The sequence below is a fragment of the Rattus norvegicus genome, chromosome 11 (assembly GCF_036323735.1).
Source record: "Rattus norvegicus strain BN/NHsdMcwi chromosome 11, GRCr8, whole genome shotgun sequence".
Classification (NCBI taxonomy): domain Eukaryota; kingdom Metazoa; phylum Chordata; class Mammalia; order Rodentia; family Muridae; genus Rattus; species Rattus norvegicus.
This window is the reverse complement of record NC_086029.1, coordinates 73,140,025-73,164,760: the sequence shown is the minus strand read 5'-3', so window position 1 is coordinate 73,164,760 and position 24,736 is coordinate 73,140,025. Positions and strand designations below refer to the sequence as shown.

General features: G+C 39.4%; 1 protein-coding gene and 1 long non-coding RNA gene across 3 annotated transcripts in view; one reads left to right on the top strand and one right to left on the bottom strand.

Moving 5' to 3' along the window:
- Lsamp (limbic system-associated membrane protein) overlaps positions 1-24,736 on the top strand; it is a 2,169,735-nt gene that overhangs the window by 1,058,259 nt on the left and 1,086,740 nt on the right. The window lies entirely within an intron of this gene.
- Positions 6,367-23,208, bottom strand: LOC108352336 (uncharacterized). Its single transcript, XR_001840504.3, has 4 exons — positions 23,124-23,208; positions 17,633-17,823; positions 12,630-12,686; positions 6,367-7,909 (listed from the first exon to the last, which is right to left on the bottom strand). It is a non-coding gene; the product is annotated as an uncharacterized LOC108352336 (long non-coding RNA).

The window sequence follows — 24,736 nt, the reverse complement described above, 5'->3', positions numbered from 1 at the left end:
TTAATAGGTATAATATATTTATGGAACTCCCAACTCTATCTGTGGTTCTTTGACTCTTGTGCCTGCTCTTAGGACATTTTATTTCCTTCAGGGTTTCCATGTCCAAATTTTATATGATAGTTTTTTCTTCATATCATATTTTACTTTGCTGTGTTTGGTTCCTTTCTTTCAGAAGCCTAGAATTTTCTAAGGAGAAACAGAGAGGGAGGGGATAGGAGGAAGAACTTGCAAGAGTAGAAGGGGGGAAACTACAATCAGGATTATTATATGAGAAAAAAATCTCTGCAATAAAGAAAAGGATAAAAAAGTGTGACTTTACATTATGATTTATTTTTTCAAAAATTTAAAGTGGAAAGAGTATCTTCAATGAGAATAATTGGTGACCAATCTGATTATATCAGCTCCTGGCTATTTGGTGGGAACCATGGCCAAGGAAGGATCAGAGGTCATAGATATACAACAATGCTGGTCCTAAATTAAAACAGGACCAATGCTGTCCTAAAGTCACAGCTGCAGTTCAGGGGCCGGAGCATGAAGAACAATATCTAAGAATAGGCAACAAATTCTCTCTGGAATTCCCTGAAGGGAATTCAGACCTGTTTACCATTCAGTCTGGCTCACTCAGACCTATGTTTAGCTTCAAATTTAAAGAACTCTTAAGACAAGTGTGTGTTTTTTTTTCAGTCACTCTGTAGTACAATTGTTATTACAGTGATATAAAACTAAGACATCGGATGAGAACAAACATGAAGTCAAACGTGCTTGAAGCCTTTTAAAATCCAAGTGTTGAAATTGTGCAGCATGCCCAAAGCGTTATGCAGCCAAGCTTTCCTTTTTGATAACCACAGTCCTCACCCTGAGCCAAGTTTTGTTGGAATTTGCATTAATAACTCAGAGTACAATTTCGTCATTATTACTTCAGTGTGTTAGTTGTTATCTTGATGATGGTGGCCTAAGACTCCCAAGTTGCTTTCAGGGAATTGCTCTTGCACTGGGGGAAAAAATCATTTGTAATTAATCTTTCAGATTACGGCTTTTAGAAAGCGTGTTTGAGGCACAATTTGGAACCCTCTGTATTTTACACCTGGGCTCTCATGGTATTTGCTTCCAAAATAAAGGCCAATTTTTACAAAGATAACTTATAAACCAAGTTAGAGCTTTATTAATTTAGTACATGCTGGAGACAACACAATTTTCATCGGGACGTTGAAAACAATGGAGATCGCTTTGGGAGCTTTTCAGAAATACACAGTTTAAAAAATGCACTACCACCTGGGTCCTCTCTCATGGGCCTGGAGCAGAGCTCTGTACTTGAGAGCTTTGAGCTGCTTTCCAAAAAAAAATAATGTTTACCAGTTAGTGGGTAGTTAATTATTTTGTGCTAGGCAATGTGCTCATTATTGAACAAACACATCTAATGATTGTAACAATAAGGAGAAAATGTGTCAGAAAATCCCATTCCTCAAATGAGGAAATAGTTCCTCCCTCGGGCCACAAGTTTCTCAGTCCTGAAATGGGACTCATGTGGGGATCATTCTGATCCCAAAGTCCACATACTGCAATTCATAAAATTGCATGTACGTTTGTTACAAATATCACCGTGTTGTATGTCTGGTCGTGTCACTGGTCTTCAGTCTCTACTGCTCCACTGTAGCTCACCAATGCTTATGGAATGGATTCATGAATGAATGACTTCAAAACCAGGAACTCATATTTATATCATCACAATGGTATTGAACAAAACAGGTATTTTAAAATATAAATATAAGAACCAAATTAAAATGAAATAAAATTAAAACAGCAAATTTTTAAAATCCTGCTGAATATTTTTGTTAAGACAATGAGTTATAATGTTTTATGTCTGAATTTCACCATGTCTTCTGTAGGTGGTAAAAGCTGAGGTACACATGCAATACATGCAGACATATACATGCATACATGCATATACACATGCGTACACACGGACACACATGGAGAAGCAACACATTTACACTCATATGCACACAAATAGCACACACATGTATGTATACAGACACACATGAATACCAACATACAGATCCATGCATACACACACACACACACACACACACACACACACACACACACACACACTGTGGTTAACCAACTTGCTATTAAGGAATCCAAGTTCCTGTAAGATAAGCAAGTTTTGCCTTCTTCCTAGACTAAATAAACATGATATATTAAGGAAAAGAATGAAGATAAGGCATATGCAGAAGTGTGTTGACTATTTAACCCAAATATTAGAGTGGCTTTGACATAATATGAAAATTAAGCTGCTATAAATTTTGTGATATTTTGTTCTGAGTAAGCGATAGAAAAATGTTATTGCATCAAAACTACTTCCCGTTATGGCTCTTAAAATTTATTTTCACAAACATTTTAAGAATAGGACCCCATTTTAATAGACAAAGTACAATTAGAATCTAATATATGAAACATAGGAAACTGGAAGAATTTTTATACATAAAGTGAAGGTGAGAGTCCTAGAGACCCTTGCATTCTACTTAATCATCACGTTATCTTTATAGAAATCCTGGTGCCCTGCAAGACCTAAACCATTGTATTAAGGCTTATACTATTGTACATAATTGTCCAAAATACAGTGAACATCTGTAAAATGTCATGTAGAATATACCTTAACATGTGACAATCATTACTCAACTCATATAAACGTATATTTTATTTCCAGACATCCCTATTATTTCTAAGGCTATTCATTTTTGTTAAAACATACAAGTTGAAATGTTGTGAGGTATCCACCACCAGAGAAGACTGTTCAAGCATGGGTTCAAGCCAAGAGCGAATTTTTCATTAGTCAGCCTGTGATTGCACTGGGTGTTCATTATCCTAGTGCCATCCAGAGCCTTTCTCAGGGTGGACTTGAAGGCATAAAAGGCACATCCTGGGTTGACACATCTCAAATAGCTAGAGGAGTTAGAACTACAGAAGCCAAAAAACAAAACAAAACAAAACAAAAACAAAAACAAAAACAAAAAAAACAAAAAACAAAGAACAAGGCTAGTACATTTTCAAGGACTTAAAGACTTTGATGGATTAGATCTGTGTTCTCATTTGCCAGGTCCTACCTGCTGGGTTCCAAGGCCTGACTGGTTCCTCCATCATGAGATCAGTTGGGGTAAAGACTGAGGTTTCTATGTTATAAAAAGCTCAAGAATTAAAGCGAAAGAAAATCATACACACAGCTTCAGTCTAGAGCATATGGAGAGTTTTGAGATGTGGATCCTGCTTTCCATGTAACAAGGCTAAAACATAGCATTGATGAACACATGGGAAGGAAGGGACTCATCTGAAGGACTTGTTCCCGGGGAAATTCTTGGTGCAAATTTTCTGAGCATCTATTTGAACCAGAGCATTTGTTTTGGTTTGCAGTAGTGAACAGCATCAAGAATCCAGTTTTAAAAAATGGATGTTTTTAATAGAATCAATACTATTTTGTGCTTTTGTTGTTGAATATTGAAGTAAAGTGATAAAGCTTAAGGCAGATTTTTCCTCCTTTCCTTTTTTTCGATGACTTTCAGAGATGTCATCTAAATATTAGAAAAGATGAAGCAACCTCGAGCTAACTTCAGATGCCATTTTTGAACAATGATTAAATAAATATTCAACAGGCATGACTAGACTATTGGGCATCCCACGGTGTTGACGACTATGACAGAATCACACTACACTTACATTTTCAGAGGAGAGAACTGATATGAACCCAGGTCAAGCAGCTTTTCCAAATTCTCCAAGTTTGTTCATGCTGTAACTTTCCATCAAGTCTTTCTGGCTCTATAAGTGAGGGTTCAACAGACTCCTCCATTGTTGCTTGGCTTTAGCATCTAAGTCTTGAATAATTCACAGTGCTTTGTTTTGGCTTGGGGCATGCTTGTAATTAAAATCATGCACACATAACAGCTCAGGCACATCTGATCGTTTATCCCAAGAATGATATGTTGTCCTCCCCACCCCTAAGGGGAGAGGTCAAAAATCTCAGCAACGTAATCTGTTTACTTTTAGCCCACACTCGACTGCGACATAAAACTGTATCTAATGTTGGGTTTTACTGCCACATGCGATGTGCTCCTGTGTGAACCAGAAACCAAAGTGCTTGATGAAAGACACGTGCCCATTAGTTTGAAAATCCAATCACATCACTGGCGTCCACTTCCATTTGATCTTTCAAAGTCAAGAAACCCATGGCAAGATTTCCCAAACTTCCCTGCTGTTTCCATGGGTGATGTCACTGGGCCACATTTCCCTGAAACACAGCCAGCTCTGGAACTGTGGGTACAGCAGAGGAGGGCACCTTTGGGAGGTTGTGGGCAGGATGTCTGTGCGTAGTAAAGTGAAATGGCCGCCATCCTAAAGAGGTCCCTAAAGTGGCAGCTGTCTAGGATGCTCTTGGATGCCTGCCACGGAAGAGCAGAAAACATTATTTAAACAACGGAACTCAGGAGACAAATATATTCCCACTGCTTTCCATTACATGGAAGGAAAATCTACCCCCCCAGGGTCAAATAAAACTAGATACTGCCTGTCTGATCCTGGGGAAGTACCTAGTCCTCTGAAACCAGGACAAAGTTGATTGGGGTTATCACATAACGACAACAGTGTGTTCCACATTATTCAAACATTTACAAAGCTACCAAATAAAGGACAGAGAAACTATCCAAGTTTGCAGAACAATCTGTTTCCATGGCCCTATTCTACCTTTTTCTCCTTTTGCGAAAGTCACCAGAATGTCTTCCTTGACCTTAAGATGTGGAAGAGGATGTGGGTGGTGGGCCGTCTGTTTTGCAGCCTGAGGACTTGTAAGCTGTTGAAATCGGGGCAGGGTGAACAGTGTGGGAAGAGGCCAGGATCAGGAGGTGGGAGGAACAGCTCTCAGAGTATTTGAAGTCTGGAATTATTTGATTGTCATTGGCGGGGAGAATAAAAGAACGTCATCACTGTAGGAACACTGAGCTGTCGGTATATGAATTATAAATCCAAGCCTGAACTCACAGCCTCCCTATGTCCTTTCCCGTCTCCATGCTCCATTTTACCTTCCCAAGCTTCGTCAGTCTTTTGTCCATCTCACCTCAGAGACCTTCTCCCAGCCGTACATATCTGCTTGCCCCGGTGAGCCATAGGGATATTTGCAGTGCTTCTTGGAGTGGCCTTCTTGCCTGCCTTTGTTTAGTGCAAACATTGCCTGCAGCAATTGAAACTGCAGGCATCCCTGGCCTCCCATTCCCAAGAGGCTGAAAACACAGACTCGAAAGTATTTTCTTAACTGAGCAACTACCTTGAAAAATACAGTGGAACCCAAGTGGAAAGAAACCCGGTCTAGACTTGAATCAGGCTAATGGGAATCCTCCTTCCCTATTTTGCTATTTTATTTCCCAGTTTTGAGCTTTGAAATTATTGTAAGTTATGGAAATGTGTCTGTAAGTGTGTTGCCTAGAAAGGAAGTTAAAACTCTGGAGTCCTGGGGAATAAAAACATACATTTCTAACATGGCTTAAAATAAATAAAACAGAAGACAAAAGAGAAGATAAATTCCTTTGAAAAGCAACGTGTGTGTCTTCATTCTTAAGGAAAACCACTTTAGTAATGAGTAGGACCGAAATTATCAGAATAAAGTGAATAGCAAGCAAGAAGCACTTACCTATTTTGAGAATAATGAAGAAAACACATTATTGAAACGTTTGTCACTGCAGAGGACTACAATCACCATTTAAAATTGAGGATATGCTGGCAACTCAACTCTTACACACCCAACCCTCTCGCAAATAATTGCAAGCTGCTGTGGGCTGTGCGCATCTTTAGAAAGCGTCCCTGTTTTAGAAGTAGAACATCTTAAATCATGAAAGGAAGTAGCCAAGGGGGATGGGGCTTGTGGGGGGGGGAGAACTTGCCTAGAATTGACAGGGAGCCGCTTTCACTTTTGTACCAGAGATGTCCACATATTAATACAAGTCCCGTACAGAATAAACAAACAAAAATGTGCTGGAGGAGTTGAAGGAGTGGATGGTAAAGCAAACAAACAAACAAACAAAACAAAACAAAACAAAACAAAAAACAACCTGCTTGTTGGTTTCCTTCCTTTCATCTGTATTTGTTCTGGCCATAAAATAGTGTCCGACAGAAAAATGTAGTCCTAGTTTTTATTTCCTTTAGTCAGCATTTCTTCTAATTTGTAATTAGGTGGAACTACTCTTCAGCACTTTCACATCATTTCATTGTACACATGAAGAGGAAAGAAGGGAGAGAGGGAGGGAAGAAGGGAGGGAGGGAGGAAGGGAGGGAGGGAGGGAGGGAGGGAGGGAGGGAGATATTGAAAGATGCAAAAGGGTTCAATTTTCCTCTGAAGACTGTTGGAGATCTAGGTTCCCTAAAATGTTAATATTAAAGAAAATAGTTTTTAGAAAAATAGAAATAAAATTTCGTGTATATGATGAGTGAGCAGGATCCCAGAGTTCCCTGGCAACAGGGAAGAGAGGCAGATCTCTGGACATGGACTCCTGGCTGGCTAGAGCATGCACTCATCTCTCTCACCTGTCAGTTCTCTGGAGGTTTTGTTCCCTGGATATAAATTGGCAATCAGAAGAATCCTGGAGTCAGAAGCTTTCCAGGCAATGTTGAAGTGAACTATTTCAGGACCTGCCCTTTGCCCTTCCTAGATCTTTTATGATCAGGGAAAATTAGAAGAGTAAACTTCTAGACCACTATTGTTTACTTGTTAATGTTGAATTCCCTGCTAAGGGAGGCCTGCTAAAGCCTAGGTTTTTGATGGGTTTTCAATGAACAGTTGATGGACAATAGAGCCTTTTACTTTGTAATCTCTGTACTATATGGCTTTTAATGTTTTGCATGTGAATTGTGAAATGACACCTCTACTAGCCACAGCCCAAAGCTGCCAACATTAATATTGATGTCCAGAATGGTTAGGGGTTCAGGTACAGGTACAGGATGAATCAAAGGTGGGGGCTAGTAGACACAGCATCTGAGGAAATACATCTGATGTACTTTTCATTTAATTTTTACCCCAAAGTTTGCAGGAATTTGTATGTTTGTTGGTTTTTCCCCATAGAATCTCTCTGTTTACTGTTGGGTCTCCTGGAACTTGCTGGTCTGAAACGCACCTGTCTTTGCCTCCCAAGTACTGGGATTAAGTCATGTGCCACTATTGCCCAGCCGAGGAGGTTTTTCTTTTTAATAACATAAACAACAATCAATGCGTGGTTTTTAACCCTTTCTATCTGGCATAGTTCTTTTCCTCTTATAATCTCTGCTCACCTCTTACCAGAAGAGTGCATGAATGTAGCGAAGCCATGTGTGGTGATAACGAAAATATGTATGTGGGAAAATCAAAACAGAAGAGGAAAAAGCAGGTGTGGGCGTGAGGCAAGTCCCTTGAAACTCTAGAGTTAATTATGACCAGCTACACGAGTGTCTGCAAAGCAAATGACTCCTCGTGATGTAAAGGAAGCAACCACTGAGCCTGAGGCGAATCTCACATTAAAACTCAATTTCAATGGTGACCTAAATGTGACCAGAAATTTCTGTGACTCTAACTGAATTACTCTTTGAATGTCACATCTCTACCTTCTGCACTGCAGAATTGATGCTCACAGAGAAAAGGCCTGTATGAAACAAAAGCCACAGGAGCCGAACACAGAGCATTTACTGCCTCCCTCTGTCATGCAGTTGCCCACTGTGGTGGTGCTCACAATTCACATGTAAGCCCTGGTATGAGGAGCGATCAAAAGCTCCAGTGGACTGGTCCCTGCTCCAGTGGCGATGAGGGTCACTTACTTTCAATTTTCCAACATTCCTGCAGAGCATAGAGTTTTATTTCCAATCAGAAACAAAGGTTCTAACCATGGTTATCTCTAGATGACTAGGAAGAAGAATAAAAAAATAGTTTTTCATTAGGAAAACATACCTACAAGATAGATTTGATTTTGTATTTAATTTGATTACTGCCTCCTCCCCCCAATCTCTATCCCTCAACCAGAGAGGACAGTGAAGGTATATTACAATGCCCATGATTAAAAGAGGCTATTCAACTTGATGAAGTTAATATAGATCATCTGAAATGTATAAACAGACTGCAATCCTAGAGCTTACACCATTCGTGGGCACGTGTGTGTGTGTGTGTGTGTGTGTGTGTGTGTGTGTGTGTGTGTATGTATTCTGAGAGAGATAATGAATACTAAATGCAGTCCTATAGTTGAGCATCTTGAAAGGGGCAATGGATGTGTTTTAATTATGTAGCATCATACATGAACTTGTCATTACAGAATCCTCACTTAGATTAGCATTTCCTTATCATGGTCCCTGAGAGAAGACTACAGTACCCTACTTCAGTCCAATAGTCTGATTCAAGCCTGGCTGTCAGACATTAGCAATATTTATGCACGGTTGGAATCATTAAATATGTTTAGTTTTTTTTCTGGAATTCTGCAAAGAGCTGCTACTGCACATTCAGGAAATTCTACTGTCTGGTCTTCTAGTAGATTAGACCATTCCAAACTCGATTGCATTCCAAGGGGTCTTGGTTAAAATGTAAGTTCTGATCAAGTACACTTAGGTAAGGCCTGAGCATCTTAAGCATGCTCCCATGGGTGCTGGCATTGCTGACATTGAACACACTGTAAAAGGGACTGATTCAAAATAAACAATGAATTCCTTTGTACAGTTCAGATATCCTCCAAGTTTAGGGAGCATACATGTTGGCATACCATGCATGCTTGCATGTGCATGTATATGTAAATACATGATGACTAGAACCATGACAACTAAAGATTGAGATGTCACATTAAATACACATATTATTGATGACATTCTGTGCCCCAGGACATCTTTCTAATAATGGCACTGCATTTAGGAATAGGTTGGAAGTTTTATTCCAGGGGATTCCATGACACTTTTATTATATCGTTTCCCTCTCTAACAATCCCAGTAAAGAAAAAAAAATTTGGATTGCTTTATGAGATAAATTATGGGTAAATTTTTTTCTTTTCTTTTCTGAAGCAATAAAATCAAGCCCTTTTTAGAATTCCTATGCCCATGGTTTGGTTTCCACAGAGCTACTTCAGGGTTTCTCACTAACCCACATAGACATTGACACAAGGGATTCTCTAAAAAGTTCTTTCAAAATCTAGTTGCTAAGCTTTGCCAGTGTATTTTACAGTATGACATTTTTGTTGCTTTTTACTGTTTCAGAATTCAGCATTGCAATGAGGATATTTTTTTCTTCTTTTTAACACTTACTTTATTCAGGAAAGTCTCCTAGGGGCTAGAAGGATTTAAAGATTTAGTTATGAAAGCCTGGGTTCAAATGTCAGTTCTCCCAAGTTCATTCATAGAACTTGGAATAGATGGATATGGCTTAGGTCTCTAATTCTCTGTGATATAGGATTATTAGCATGCAATTTTGTGAAAGATTTCACATATATATATATATTGCTATAATTTATAGTATATATTATAAATGATATAATTATAAAATATAATTATATACATATAATATAATTAATAATATGTAGATATATTTATATAAGTTTAACCTCTCTTTCCTTCTCTGTAAAATGGGAATAACACCATATAATTTTTATAAAAGATGTCTAATACATATTGTATAATATAAAAATGTATCATTGAACAGAGCATCCTAAACTATGTGAACATTATCTTTTGTCACTTTGTAAGTATTCAGAATCATAAAATATCCAACAAAGGGGAGACAGGACCTATAGAGACCACCTCTAGTAGATAGGCATGGTCCCCAGTGGGATGGGGCCACCCACCCATCTAAAGGCCAAACCACCAATTAAGGAGTGTGCATGGAAGGATTCATGGCTCCAGCTACATATGTAGTAGAGGAATCCCTTATTTGGCATCAGCGGCCCTTTTGCCTGTGGAGGCTTGATGCTCCATGTAGGGGGATGTAAGAGAGGTGGGAGTAGGGATGAGCATCCTCAGAAAGGCAAAGGGGAGAGGGAAAGGGGGAGGAGGCCTACAGACAAGAGACCTAGAAGTGGGACAGCATTTAAAATGTAAAGAAATAAAATGACAATAAAAATAAATAAATAATGTACCTGAAAGATTGTCTAGGCAAGATCATTGATGTATGCTATCTCTATAGATGGCCATACACTGTCTATGAATTTATTCTATTTGAGCAAAAAGATTGTTGGGGATGAGGGAGGCTTAAATTCATGGAAAAAAATATGGTTCCCAAAGGAGGTTCTAGAAACACCATAAACCTTAGTCTGTTTTGGCAGTCTTAACCTAATGTTTTGCAAAATAAGAAAAACACAGAAAGATGAGATGAATTAAAAAAAAAAACAAACAAACAAGCTCTTGTGACCCAAAGACCAGATGCCATGCTGTTTGTCCAGTGCATAATAACAGAGCAAATTTAGGCACTCAAATATTTATTGAAATGAGTCCAACTACATTTGTCATTCACAGATAAAATATTTATTTCATAGAAAAAAACCATTGCTTTGCACCTTATAAGTGAAATACTTTAAACTAGAATAAATCCTAAGACTAAGTGCTCTTTATAAGATATTAGAATATTTACCAATGAATAAATGTCCAAAGACAGGCAAATAAGTGAGAGCTAAAATCTGTTCTGTGGCTACAGTATTGAAAACTGATACTTAAGAGTTCTGTCAGGAACTGTTTATGTGCCCAAAGCACTACTGTGGCCTTCTAAAAAGGACCCTAAACTCCTGTGAACATAAGAAAATTATTTTACCTTTTTGGAGCTTCATTTTTTTTAACCAAATCGTGAAAGATTTGGTTAGCATTCACAAAGACTTAACATCTGCACAATTCAACTAACATCTTACCTCCTGGTGGGCCAGATAATTGATATTTTTTTCAAAAACAGTAACTTTCTAGGACACAACACCTTTAAATGGCCATCCATAAACTTCAGTGGACACGTACACTACTAGTATTGGTTCACCAAGGTAGTTAATGACATTCATAAATTACTTATTCCCCATTTTAAGGATACACCATTGCACATAAGGGAGCATGCAGGCCATGCATATTCAGACGGGTCTGAGATTTCAATCTGAGATGACTGCTTTCAGACACCACACTATACGTGGGATCTATATGTTGGAGGTCATGATATCTTTGCTATAGCTCTTGGTGATGGGTGAGCCAATCAAATACTAAGCAAGATTGTTCCAGAGATGACCAGCAGATCACTACAGTGTGGCCAGCATACGTAGGTCAAGGGGTAATAAGAAACTATGACGTGATGCCAAAGGCAGTAGGTGCCAGCTGATTCAAGAGCTCAGTAGGAGAACAGCTTAGGATCCAGCACTTCTGGTTTCCTATGTGCTATCATTTCTGATAGCATCTTGCATTTATTAAATCACATTTTCTCCTCTGTAAATTGATCATATGTTATGAACCTTCCTTTGTATGAATTTGCTTTGTAGAGTAAATGACAGAATACATATGAAACACACAGTGTTCAACATTGAGTATATGAAGAGGGTAAGAAAAGACTAAAGAGAGCTCCCTGGGCTGGGAACCATGTGCTGATAATGGCTTGTACTACAGTTCCTGGTAGAACATTTGCTGTTTTTATTCTGTGAATATCAGCTGTCTGTGACTGTCTCCTTTATCCAGATTATAAACCCCTTGAACCTAAAGTCCAGTCTGTCCGTGGTCTATGTTCCTGTAGTAGCCAGATGATATTCAGCACACAGCATCAAGGGCTTCCTAAATCCTTCCTGAGTGATACTTGAGGGACATCCTTGTAACTCTGTTGGATTGGAACAGTGTGATGCTAGTAGTCAGCTAGCAGGCTGCTGGAGAAAAACAAATCAACATTTCCATCTTAAACCTACCAAGTCAGCAGTTCCGGGAGAGTCCATATTGATTTGCTTTTTAAAAAAGAATAATATGTTCCTTAAAAAAATGTGGGTGAAAGACTAAACAAATTAGACCTGGAATTTATTTACTAAGATGTAGTCTGTGATTGCTCTCTGCTTTCAACCATCCCACTGCCATGCTGCAGGCCCTTCCAGACATTAATATTGATGCTGCCTGCTTCTAGCTGAGCCTGGCGGATGTGGCATTTCATAATTCAGATGTGAAAGCCAAAAAGGGCTCGCAATTTCAACTCCAGTGCCCTCACTGTTCCATTTGAAGAACAAGAGAAATTGGAGGATGTAAAAGATTGAGAGATCGGTTACTCCTCTTTTCTTAAATTATCTACAGTGTGAAAGTTCCAGACTCCTATTTGGAAAAAAAGCCTATGTCCAGTATGCATTCTAATCTTCCTTACATACATATAAACATAGTTTAAGTATTTGTTTGGAGTTGTGGCTGACTTTCCCCCTTCATTTTCTTATTCAGTGAATATTTACATGGCCTCCAAGAGGGCTCAGAATACAAGGGGGTGTAACACCATTTCTGATGAGAAGAAATTGCTCTCTGGAATTCACATGGTAAAATGAGAGAGAAACTTTCTTGTTCTCTGACTTCCACACCTTTGCACCTCCACCACATACACAATACATAAACATTTAAAATTAAGTACGCATTATTGAAACCCAGTATTCACCAAACAAGATACATACCTTTAAATAAAGAGTCACTTTCCTCAGGTCAAATCTTGCAATGGCTCTTTTTGGTCTCTATGTAGAAAACAACAAACCATCAATTTTTAGTCACTTCACTCAACTGATAATTCCTCATGAACATAAATCAGCTACGATTCTGAGTGAAGGCTCCTCTATCATCTGTACACAGAGGAGCTCTTACTAAGCTGAAGTAGTTAGAGGAAGACATGCTAAAGAAAGTGCACTGAAAGGTAACCAAGATGGGGGGCATAGGGGCATATGGGTGGGGAAATGTATGTCACCTTGAGAAGTATAATAAGATAATTATTGGAAGCAAAAGAGAAGGGGAAGAGAAATGGTAGTGGGAACATTAATATGTGAGAAAGTAGGGAAGTGGTAAGAAAAGAGGAAGACATAAACATGTCCCGAAGTGTGCATGTCAGGTGCACCTTACCAGGGGACATGGACTTGGTTTCTCATTACAGTATAAGCTTCTGGAGTGCAGTCAAGCAGCTAGTTTTTGTTTAGCTCTGTACTCACAGTGCCTGGTAAAGGCTTAATAAGACCTTAGGGAGTGAAGGCAAGCCAGGTTTTTTGGAATGAATGGGTACAGGGAATTTTGATAAGACACCCCTGTTTTATCTAGAGACAAAGTGCAGTGTGTGTGTGTGTGTGTGTGTGTGTTTGTATGTGTGTGTGTGTGTATATGTATGTGTGTATGTATGTGTGTGTATGTGTGTGTATGTGTGTGTGTATGTGTGTGTGTATGTGTGTGTGTATATATGTGTGCATGTGTGTGTGTGTGTATGTGTGTGTGTGAGAGAGAGAGAGAGAGAGAGAGAGAGAGAGAGAGAGAGAGAGAGAGAGAGAGAGGGAGGTGTTTCCTCATAGAGAGCAATGCAGTTTAGCAGATCAACCCCAGCAATGGAAGACAGCTACTTAGTGGGGGAAGGAGACAGAATGGAACCTTAACTTATGAGAAAGGAATCACGACTTCCCGTGTCTCTTTAACTTTTAAGTAATTATGTTTTGTGATTAAGTGACTAAGTTTTGTGATTTTTTTGTTTATTCATTAATTATTTAATTTATTTATTGTTTGTGGGTTTGTTTTTCTACAGTTCTAGAAATTTTTTTCCCATTTCCTACACACTGTTTTTCCACTTACAAGACAGGTGTTTTCGTTCTCAAAAATCAGTTCTCGAAACACACACCACAAAGGTAAGTCAGGCCATAGCAACCGAAGATCCTGGTAAAATAGCCACTGGCATTTCCTTTTGGTAAGTCTCACCTGGGCAACCAGCATTAGTGGAGTATTGGAATGCATGCGAGCAGTTGCTCACCTCGTCATCATTATGAGTTAGCTTTGTGAAAATCCTCTTCAGGCATTGCTTTTCTCTAACTTCCTTTCTGGTTTTCACAGATGACTGAGTGGTGTATCACCTCTCTTTATTCCCCAGAGACCATTGCTCCTGCATCTCGCCCCTTCCTTCTCGCTCATTTCTTCTGGATACAAAGCACGCTCTCTACTCCCCAGCACCAACCAGGGCTATTAAAATTTTGTACATTTGTCAGTTACCCTCTGTTTAAGTCCACATTAAGAAATATTGTCACGTTTCAAATTTTTGTGACATTCTGTATATTTTATTTCCTTAAAATGTTCTTAGAGACTATAGTTATCATATGACTTAAAGTATTTGTTGTGAATGAAAAATAATTTTATGAAGCTTGGTAGAGAGTTTTGAGACTATTTGTCCTCAAACAATTTAACCTGTACAAGAAATTAAATACAGAGTATGTAAGAGATGGATGCTATAACAGATCACCTACCCTGCAGCTTTTTAAAAATGAAGTGTTGAGATAAGTGATTAGTAAGTCTTATGTAAAAAGTCATAACACGTAGAAGAAATAAAGTCCAAGGTTCTATAAACTGTACCCATGACTTGGAGTTATGTCAAGTTAAAATAATAAATAAAACAAAGTACACTTTAAACCACGTTACTGCCTACTGTCTGGCCCCAGCAGCAAGCTCCCTTCTCGCTAAGTTCCCATGGCAGGTCCCTGTCATGTCAGCCCTGTGCACAATGGCCCATCTCAAGATTAGCTGTCACAAATCCCTGTAACCTGGCAAAATCAAAACTCTAGAGACTTGTAATTTATCAATCAGATTTGTATCAGTAAATTCTCACCCCACAAATATACACAATAAACTCAGAGCCAGTTGATATTGATATACAAGTGTTCACCTAGACAAGACAAATCGTCCTGTTACTATGCATCCCTTATAAGATATTCATAGCTACCTGTGGCTATTTAAAGCTACACGGATCTGAGTCGTCTTTCTCTTCCTCCATTTTCCTTCCTTCTTCCCTCTCTGCACTCTCTGTCCAGTTTCTAAAATTCTCAGCCAGTCTTTCTTTTCCACTGACCAATCGTAGGCCTTGACTCATCTTGTGCCTGCCCTCACCTGCATTTGGACATCACCTACAGAGTTGTGGTAAAATAGAAAACTATGCTTAGCTAATTATTCCAATGGTCTTGTGTGAAGGACTGAAATCTCCCCTTTCTTATATATAATTTTGCATCTGCTATAAAGTAGTTAACTTGGGGAGGAAAGGGTTTATTTGGCTTACATTTTCATATCACAGTCTCTCCAAGAAAGGACAGGAAGTCATGCATGCATGGAACCAGGAAAGGTGATGCTTATGGCTTAGCTCCTCATTGCTTTCTAATCTTGCTTTCTTATAGAATCGAGGACCAATACAAGGGGTAGCACCAATAGCAATAGCCTGGGCCCTTCCCTCATCAATCACTAATTAAGAAAATGTTCTACAGCAATGGTTTTTAACTTGTAGGTTGGAACCCCTTTGGGGATTGCATATCAGATATTTCATTGGATTTAATTGGTGGGAAGAGACACCATGACCATGGCAACTCTTACAATGGCAAACAGGTTCAGAGAACAGGAAGCATGGCAGCATGTGGGTAGAACTGATACTGGAGAAGAAGCTGAGAGCTTTACATCTTGATTTAAAGGCAGCAGCAGGAGACACTCGCTATCTCAGGCAGCCAGGTGGAGGATTTCTATTCCACACTGGGCAGAGCTTGAGCATAGGACCACAAATCCCACCGCCTTGGTAACATACATCCTCTAACAAGGTCACAGCTACTCCTATAAGGCCATACCTCCTGATATTGCCTCTCCCTGGGCCAAGCATATTCAGACTACCACATAACTCTTTGTACCTGTACTCAAATTGCAACTGTATTGAGTAGAACAATGCAGGCTTAAAGGAAGATGGTAATCTCACTTGTGGAATATTTCATTCTCAAATAATAACACATTCCGAATTATTCAATGGAATATAGGCTTGAATTCTGAGTTTTCCGCATTCCTTTCATCCAAGGAATCCTTATTGTCATCCATTGTGTTTACTACGGCAATGATTCCATAATAAACCAAGCAACCACACAGGCAGTAAAGGTGCCATTTGACCCTAAGAATACAGAAGGCTGTGTCTGCCTATGCTACAAGAACAGTTTACAAACAACAGAGGAGTCACCTTGTAAGCGTCTGCTTCAAGTAATCACAAGAACTTCTTTCACTGACCTTCCTGAGCCTTGCCTTGAAAGGAAATGTCAGAAAGCCTACCTCTCTCAACTTGGGTTAAGGATGAAAGCAGAGGTTACGGCCCTGATGTAATTGCCTTTGGCAGGTGGTTGAAAATCCCCTCACTCTTAAGTAACATCGGGATATTGCTATGTCCACTCTAGGCAGATTCTGAGCTATTCTAACCCTTTAAGGATCCCTATCCCCAGCCACATGGTCCTTAACCTTCTATCTGAGTCTTGCCTTGGCTTGCTGTACTTCATGTGTGTCCTTAAAGTCACTCCGTCTGGTCCCTCCACATGATTCCTCCACACCTTCTTCTCCTCCCTCTTCCTCTTTGGTTTCTTTGGGACTCTCCCACCAGGCTCAGACATCCTGCTTCCTTTGGACTTTCCTGCTCAGCCATAAGCTGATCAGCTCTTTATTAACCAACCAAAGATAATAGAAAACAATGTTTATGTAACATTGAGACTGGAGATACTTATCCATGACAATGTCTGGACTGCAACAAGATGGCTAGGCATAGAAATCAGCATTTGAATAGTTAGAGCACAAGACCAACAGGTAACACTCTGATGTTTAAGATGATGTGTGGACACCTCAGGGGAGAAGACAAACTCCTGACATGCTTCATTATCAATGGAGGGAATTTTGAGGTTGAAATACATAGTACTGAAAACTTCTGGCAAAGGTATTTCTATAGGTCTGTGTCTGGACTGGATCTCTCTCTCTCTCTCTCTCTCTCTCTCTCTCTCTCTCTCTCTCACACACACACACACACACACACACTACACTACACTTAAACATACATACACACAATGTATACAAATTCCCTTTCTTTGCCTCCTTTCTAGACTTCCTACTTTTCATGATGGGAAGTTTCTAACTTGTGAGCCTTCTCCTTTCTTTGCTCTTTGTCAATAGAAAGTGAAATCATCTAAGTACTTCTATGTGCTTCTCTAACTTTCATTTCTAAAATAATTAGGTTTGGTTAAAACTGATGTATTTTTGAGAGCTATCTTTTTTCATATTTTATTGGTTATTTTACTTAGTTACACTTCAAATGTTATCCCTCTTCCCAATTTTCCCTCCACCAGCCCCCTATTCCTTCCTCCCTCACCCTGCCACTATGAGGATGCTCCCCCACCTGCCCACCTACTCCTACCTCAGCACCCTTGAATTCCCTTATCCTGGGTCATCAAGCCTCCATAGGACCAAGGGTCTCCCCTCCCAGTGATGCTCGATTAGGCCATCCTCTGCTACATATGCAGCTGGAGCCATGGTTACCCTTTATGTACTCTTTGGTTGGTGGTTGAGTCCATGGGAACTCTGGGGGTTCTGGTTGCTTGATACTGCATTTCTTCCCATGAGGCTGCAAACATCTTCAGCCCCTACAGTCCTTGCCCTAACTTACCCATTGGGGACCATGCAGTCAGTCCAATGTTTGGCTGTGTACATCCGCATCTGTATTGGTCCAGTTCTGGTAGAGCCTCTCAGGGGACAGCTATACTGGGCTCCTGTCAGTAAGCACTTCTAAGCATCAACAATAGTGTCTGGGTTTGGCATCAGCAGATGGGAAAATCTCTGAATGAAGTGGAGCAGAAACTGAAAGAAAAACTGATGTATTTAATTCAGCGTACTGGGGAGTAGATTTTTGCAACGTGTATTGCTAGTAAATCCTTACAGACTGGTGATGACACTGGCCAATGGACCACACATAACCAAAACGGAGGCTACATCTTTACTTTGTCTCTTCTAAAGGGTGACTAAAGAATAGCATGATACTCATCTTTCATCTTGACCTACACCAGAAGGGAAGGAAACAGGTCTGCACTATAGTTGTGCATAGGTGATCCACATCCCATAAGGAGGAGTTCTCTTGGCCCCTAAGCATGTTGGTTCAGAATGACCCAAGTAAATTAGAGTGCTATCAGTCTAATATTTAAACTTGTTGGTTTCTTTGGAATAAATACCTAAGGATTTTGATTCTGTAAGTTCAACTAGTGAGCAGGGATATTAGTTGATAATTCTAGGGTATTTCTTAGTATTGTACTATGAAGCAAGTCTCAGCAAACCTCTTGTTACCTCTTGAACCTGGAATGAGACAGTGGCTTGTATTCTCTAACCTGTCATTTTATTTCAATTTCATCTATAGAACAAGTGCCCCTGCATGTAAAACAAAACCTAGAAAAAATGGAGATATGTAGGTGACCGAGAAAGAAAATTATGTTGTGTACTACTTAAATTTCTACTCTAAATAACTAAAGGATAAGGGGTAGGACACTGCATTTCCAGGATTCAGGGAAGGTAGTTGTATTTTTTGTAATGAAATCCTATAAGGGAACAAAACATTATTTCCATTGGCAACAGGAAAAGAAAGAAATATAAAAGGAGGCCTGAGTTTAGAGAGGAATGAAGAGCCCAACTGAAAGGGTGGTAGGGAAAGAGTTCAAAAGAGAGTCCAAAGGCCTTACTTGTGAGATGTTGATTTGATGACTTTCCTAGTAAAAGTGACCACGTTAAAGAAATGGGTTTCTTTGGAGAGCAATATTTGTCTAGGGAGACATATCTGTTTCCCTAAATGATATTGAGACTAAAAGCTGCATCTTATATTGGCCCTTCAATTCTTGAAGCCTACTGTGATGCTCTCAGAGGTAAGAGATATTTGTTGAATGAAATGGTATATATGTGTATAGATGGTGTTTAAATGTTCAGCTACAAGAAAATTTAACAGTAGTAATTATTATCAAAAGAAATTATTTAACTAAATATAATCCTTCAAAAATATTTAACTTAGAAGCTTGGGGGCAGAATTGTAGTGGAATGCTTGCTTAGTATGTGAGCTACCTTGGGCTCAAGAATAGCACTTCAACAACACACACACACACATTTATGCACACATACATTTACATACATATCCCCCACACATGCACAGGCACTCATAGAGTCTACATACATGCCATCAAAAGATGTAATCTGTCTTGGTTTGATAAACAAGAATGTCTGAAGCAAGTTGAAGGTGATTTGAAGGAAAACATACTTATTCCATAAATGCTGAGAACTTACTAGTGACAACTATGGAAATAGGGGGACATGCTGTGTTTCTGAGAAATAAGTAAGTAGTAATATTTAACCCTCCACTATTAGGTTCTTCAGGTTTAGAAGTACCCTCCCCTTGCCAACTATGAATATCCAAACAAAAGTTTTTGATATCTCAGAAACCTAACTGAACAGAGAAACCTCAGGAACAATGTGTATGTAAGGTGAAGAAGGTGAAGGCAGACTGTTTCTTGCTAGGGTGTTGTCTCTTACAACCATCTTCTCATTTCAAATAAGGAAAAAGAGATTACAAGATGATTCACGGAGAACATCGGCAGCTCAGTGACATACTACGGCATGTCCATTCAGCGGGCTCCACAATGACCACTTCCATTGCAGTCATTCGGAGTAGGACATATTTCCTCATAAGCATGTGCTGTGGAGTGACATCATGGAATGATAGCTTGAGAAGTCTGAGGGTGGAACCCCCGAGAAAACACTCCAAAGCCCCTCCCATTTAGATATCTTTTAAAATAATTATAACGATATTTGTGGCATTTCATGTGTAGACTATCACTATTTTGTCTAAGTTTGTTTTCCAGCATCTCTTTGAATTTCGTAATAAGAACCTTTTAATGTAATAAAACTGGAAAACATCCAACCTTTTTTTATAATTTCAATACTCACTCCATCCTTCGTTTTACTCCCGTATCAAATTAGTCATGCAAACAGATATCTTTGAGAGAGGGAGTAGAGCAAGCTACCACCGTCTTCCTGAAAACCACCCCATAGAATCCACGCTAGTCGAGTCCAGCAAAGTTATTAGCATGGTTTCCAGTCAGAGGTAGCTTTGAGTGAGGGCACAAAATAGATTTGGAAGCTGAAGGAAATAGGGTTAATTGTGGGCCTCAATGTTTCCACACAGAGAGAGGCAAGTGTGCCTCTCTGGCACACACACACTTGAAAACCAAATTACCTAGCTAATAGACTAGATGTGGTCTGTATTTTTAACTTCCTTTTTGCTAATGTAGAGCAACAGATGGAAGGGTTAAAGAGGTGACAGTTGGCTCAGATGCAACATGTCCTATTTCATTCTGGAGTGTTTTTAGTGTCATCAGTAGAATTTGTTGTTTATTTCACTTTCTTTATTTGCAGGCTTAGAGAATTAGTCATGTTTTCAGGGAAAAAAAAAACAACGGATAGTGCTCGTAAGTCATCAGCTCTCTGGGTCATTCATTTTAAACAGTCTCAAAGTTCATTTCACTTCTGCAAGTTCTTATCATATACTGACTGAATAGAAAAATGAACGGCTGCACTCCTTTTTAGATAGACAGTTAGTCACATAATTTAAAGCCCTACAAGACAAGTAATTACATCATCTCCCTCAAGAAGGCAGAAACCCATGCTGAGTTCCATATGAAGCAAAATATGTGGGCAGATGCCACTGCAAGAGAGTTATGCTCTATGGTGTCTGCAAGGGACCAAGATGCATGCATCACAGGTTACATAGCATGTTTGTACCATGTGAAATAGAGGGATAAATAATCTACTCATTGTTCCCTAACAAGGAAATACTAAAACAAAGTAGAAAAATGAAGAAAACTGCAAGGATGAACAACTTTATGGAAAATTAGAATAATTAGGAGTACTGTTTCATCTATAAAAGTCCCACAAACTCTTCCTGTCAATATTCAGTGTGGAAGCTGTTGCAGGTTTCCCGGTTCTCCTAACATATTTTTTGTTCATACATCAAGAAAAATAATTCTGCCCTCCACGCTTTCCTTTTAGCATGGCACATAGTGGGAGGAGGATATGGAATTAAATATTAGCTCAATGCTTGGAACACAGCAAGCACTTATTAAACATTTATCAACTTCATCATTATTATTTCATTTTTCAAAGCATCAAGCTAGATTATGAATTCCTAAACTTTTCCTTATTGAATATCCATTTTCCATGTACCCTATCACTGGGAGTATATTTGAACGGAACACAGAGCACTAATCAAGTAATAATTAAATTGTAGCCCCAGTTCTTTTGACTGTTCAAAGGCATAGAGCCATCAATTCCAGTTTCAGATGTTTGTGATAATGAGTGTTCATCATGAAGTTCACATTCCAACTTAACGTAAAGAAGAGTGGCATTTTAATAACTCATATTAAACTATACAGTCTTAGATGTATATGAGCTGATTAATAATAATGTCACAAGTAAAGACATCTAGAAACTCTGGGCAAGGACAAGGAGTCTGTAAAATCACATTTGTAAATGAAAGCTGTAGTGTATCATGGTTGGAGATTTAATATCACAGACAGAAGAAGCCACAATAAAGGTACATGGTCTAGTTTCAGGGAGCTTGAAGCTATCAGTACTCCTTAACATTCATATCAACTGAATAATACCAAGATGTTGACTTCAGAAACTGAATCTTAAAATCATGCAAGAATAATAAGACAAAATTTTTCAATGTGCTAAGCAGTCAACAAAGATTTATCATGGGCCCCTATATAGACATTTGTTTATAAATAACATAGGTGAAATAGGTGGGGCAGAAATTATAAGGAGAAATATCTTTGAGAAGTGAATATCTGAGGACAATGACAAGGGCACAGGGCTGGAGCTGGGGCTGGGGCTGGGGCTGGGGCTCCCTGGTATATTGCTTGTGTGGCAAGCCTGACGGTTTAGTTCTCAGAACTGAAACAAAAACAAAAACAAACAAAAAACCACTAGAACACAAAATGGGAGAAGGATGGCCAATCTAATCAATTCTCCATTCCCCTCTAGAGCTGACCAAGATTCAAGTCATTGTGGATCAAGTCCTCAGTAATTTGTTTTAAGAGTAAAGAGTGTCACTTTAGGTTGATTTTTATCTGAGTGAACTGTTCCCATCTATGGACACAGGATATTTGAAGGAGCCCTCTCATTTGCTCTGTTGAGCATCCATTAGTCTCTTCATTTCCCAGTCTGCACACGGTACAGCTGATGAGGCAGAACTACATAACCAGCTCCAGCTGTCCTCCCTGAGACCCGCAGGTCCTCCCAGACACAATGGCACTGCATTCTTGGAGTCTGCATAGACAAGGAAGGGTCACTCTTCCATCCTCACATACAGAGCTCTGGTTAGAATGGTGGGACTTTGCGCCCTGGTATACAGGGCCACTTGTAAGATGCATTCTTAAGAACCAATCAGTGGACAGAGTGGTGAGCCTTGCACAATTTCATACACGATGACGTAGTCACCAGCAATGGGGCAAGAATGGCTGAGGCCAAAGAGCGTTGCAATTCAAAATGTGTTCCTGGTAAATGTCATACACCCAGACTGCCTGTGTCTGTGAGACAAATATCCTTGTGCCTAAGAACATATATAGTTTTCAGACTCTCAAAGGAAGCAATTGATGATGTGCAATTTCTTCCTTTAATTTAATAATTCAAGTACCCCAAAAACGTGTGTGCTAATGAGCTGTGGATAACACGAGTACGGATAGGAACCACAACCTGTTGCGTTTCTACAAGTTCCATGTCCTAGCTAGTTATTATTCTACAGTCCCCTCTCCCCATCATTTCTGTAACAAAATGTAATCACTTTGCAGTGTGAATCCAGAAATCAAAGGGTCTAGAAGGTAAACCCTGCACCATCCAAATCAGTCGCATGTTGTTAAACTCCACATCCATTTTCCCCCATGGAGGGAGGGGAATGCTTTGTCTCTAGTAAGAGGTATAGATCAAATAAGTAATAAATAGAAGTCCTGTCTCATTTTACAAATTTCCATAATTTCCCCTGCTGCTTCAACTAATTAATTATCAATGCTATTTATGTTTAGACAAGGGGGTTGGTCTGTTTCACAGCCCATCTGCTTCTTGCTAACCTTGTTGTGAGGTCATGGCAAGACACGGTTGCTGATAAAGCCGTCATCTCCATGGCAACCTGCTGCTATGTCACAAACATAGGAGTGTGACCTCAGTGGAGTTTAAAGGAGAAATAAGACATGGTGTGTTGTGGGAGGAGATAGGGTTCTTAATCAAACATGCAGTTTATTCATTTATGATAAATCTTTAAAATTCTGTGGCAATAACCTTGCTGGTAGTTACCAAATTTAAAACAAATATTTGTACACCAGAATCACAGTACAAAGATGTGCTTATATTTGCGTGATATGTCCTCTGAAAACACACTAATGATCCACTCAGATTTTCTGCTCTATAGACGACACGTTTCTCCTTTCTTCAATTATTTTTGTGTTTATTTCTATTAACTCCTCAATGACAATGAACATTCAGTATGTGTAGCCTCCTAGAGCCACCATCGCAGGGCATGAAGACCACTGTCTATGTTTTCCAGATGACAGAACTGAGGCAGAACGGGTAAGAGGAACCCCAAGGAGACAATCTGGCTAGAATGGTAGGTGGGAGAAATAAACTCACTACAGCACTCACAGCTCTGCGTACAGAGTCCAGCTCTTCTCTCTGTAACACCCTTCCTGATTCTGTACTCTCCACCTCATAATGAAAAACGTGCCGGAGTTTCTTGATGATAAAGACAGTGTGTCCACCATGAAAAACTACTGTAACAAATGTTCTTAGGATATGAGCATTGATGAATCATTGCTGACAGAAGAATTATAACAGAGTTGAACTCAGTTTGCACGACTCTATAATTTTCTATATAACTTTAGTTACGAAAATGAACTGACTCAAGGCAGCTAAGAATCATTCGCTTTGATCATGTGTAATGTCAGCTACCAGCTTTTCTTCAGCCAGGTAGATTGGGTTCATCTTCCCTTCTGCAGAGCCTGAAAATACCAGGAGCAGTGCACATACTTCTTACTACATGGGGTTCTTGCTCTGCTCTGTCAGGCTTTGGAGTGGCTGGCGGAATCTATAAACAACCGTCAAGCAAGCAACAGTAGCCGGAATGTAGAGCTCTGCTTTGAAATACCATGTTTATGGTTCTATTTACCTCCTTAACATGGTAATTTTAACCTAGCCACAGCTCCCTTAAAATTCACCTTCAACTACTTCTACAGGGAAAAATATTATTTCATTTGGTGACTCAACTAGGATAAATATGAATTCAATTAGTTATGGGTTTTTTCTAATTCAGTGGTTCTTCTTTTGTTTCCTTATTCAGGTTTTTTAAATGCCCAGATAATAATTTGATTTTTATCCTGTTAATATTTCATGGTTATTTTGCCATATATCCTCTAGCACGCATGACTCATCTCCTGGTCTTATGTTTACCAAGCTTGAGCAAGCAGCAGCTTTTCCTCTGCAGATTGCCTTCATTTGTCCAGCAGCCCAAACGCAGAAAGGGGGATGATGTTATGTAGCCATAAAATGTCTCTCCTAAAGGTATGGGCAAACACAGAAGAAGGAGGCAGATTCTGAATCGACCCACAGAAAGCGTTGCCATGAGTTCTTATCAACCTCTTACTTTTTTCCCTGGATGGTTGGTTAACTACTTAGTCAGTTGTAGGAAACA